Raw genomic sequence first — 2,038 nt, 5'->3', positions numbered from 1 at the left:
GTTTTTGATTGATTTCGGACTGAACCTTATGAAAGGCTGCCTACGTACCCCTTTCGAGGATCAAGCAGAACGTATTTCAAGAGTGAACCAAGAGATCGAACTGCTTGTGCACGTTCGTCTGGTAATCGGGTGCCAGTCAAGGAAACAGAGCATGTCGACAATAATGACTCAGAGATTAATGCCTCAGAGTTTCTAAGTGCCAAGAGTTCTGAGTCTAAGAAGTCCTCCACCGTGCCTCTCGCCAAGGACTCCTTATATACTCGCTCCTAGGTAGGTTTACTCTTTTTCCTCTTCTGCCCTTAAGCCGTCATAACTTAAAAATGGAGATATTCCATTTTTCCCGATCTTTCTAATTATCTTCGAATACTTCGTATTTATCCGCGGAAACTTGACATTTATCTTTCCTTGCGAACCAAGCATAAACCGTCCTACGGTTTATGGGCTTTTGGTTAAGAAATCGTAAGTGGGTTTCGAATCACGTCTTAGGCCTCTTTGGGCCGTTGTTTGATTTGAAACGTTTATTACGGCTTCTTTCGATAAAAACGAACTTTCCACGGTTTTTATCGTAAAGTTCGATTGATGACTTCAAATGACGAGAAACATGAAATGGGTTGGCTACGGTCTTCGGGAGATAGCATTAAAGTGTAGACGAGAATGCATGGATTCGTGTCGTATCGATTTTTAAAAAAGCACGGTCGCTACGTAGCGACCGAGTCGTATGCGTGCTCGGTCGCTACGTAGCGACTGAGCCGTGTACATGCTCGGTCGCTACGGGGAGAGCTCGGTCGCTACGTAACGACCAGCTTTGCGCTGGTTGCTACGCGGCAACCTTGTTTGCGTCTTTCTCCGATAGATTCTTCGCAAAAATAAATATTTTTCTAAGATTTAGTTTTCGTAAAAACGTTCATACTGATTTTTACGGACTTTCAGACATTGATTCCGTCGTCACCGATTTTGACCCCAACAAAAATCACAAACAAACACTACATTGTGTTAAATAAGATCCATCAATATTGGAGTGAATGTTCTTGAACTCATAACCCATTGTCTTCTCATTCTTTGCCTGAAAATCCAAAAGTTTCTTGAACATTGCATCCACACTTGTATTTGAAGCTGGACCTTGGGAAGAACTTCCTTGAGCTTGAGTAGACTGATTGTTGTTATTGTTGAAACCAGGAGGGGTGTTTTGCCTAGGCTGATAGCTCCCCTTCTGAGTGTTTTGCTTCTGTTGGTATCCTCCTTGCTGGTTGTTAGAGTAGGACCTTTGCTGGTAGTTGTTGTACTGAAAGTTAGACTCCTTCCTGTACCAAGAACCATTGTTATTAATGAAGCACAGCTCTTCTTGGCCTTCCAAACCATCAACCTCATTGATCTTGGGAGGAACCTCTTGAATAGGACCACCCACAAAGTTCATCTACTCTTACTTAGCTTGGTTGGAAAGAAGCAAGTCCATCTTCTCTTGCAAGGACTTGATCTCTTTCTTTGTCATCTAATCATCACTTCTGTTGACCCTATCATGCTCTTCACTGTAGACCGAGTCACTTTTGGCCATGTTCTCTACCAACTCTTTTGCCTCTTCCTCAGTTCTTCCCAAGAATAAACTATTGCTGGCAGTATCAAGCCTGTTTCTGCATTGTGGTAGAGCTCCTCTATAGAAGGTGCTAAGCAAACTCTCTTTGCTGAAACCATGTTGAGGGCATTGAGACCAATAGCCTTTGAACCTCTCCCATGCTTCACTGAAGCTCTCTAGACATTTCTGTTGAAATCCAGAGATTTTGTTCTTGATCTTAGATGTCCTTGAAGTAGAGAAGAACTTGTCTAGGAAAGCTCTCTTGCACTCTTCCCAAGTGGTGACAGTGTCACTTGGAAGAGTCTTCTCCCATTGGTGTGCCTTGTCTCCCAAAGAGAAAGGGAACAGCTTCAACTTGAAAGCATCTTCAGAAACACCATTTGTCTTGGACATGCCACAATACTTATCAAACTTGTACAAATGATCAAAAGGGTCTTCAGAAGCAAGACCATGATACTTGTTGTTCTC

Source organism: Brassica oleracea, chromosome C2 (assembly GCF_000695525.1).
Source record: "Brassica oleracea var. oleracea cultivar TO1000 chromosome C2, BOL, whole genome shotgun sequence".
NCBI lineage: Eukaryota > Viridiplantae > Streptophyta > Magnoliopsida > Brassicales > Brassicaceae > Brassica > Brassica oleracea.
The sequence above is the reverse complement of the archived record's forward strand: the minus strand, read 5'-3'. Positions refer to the sequence as shown.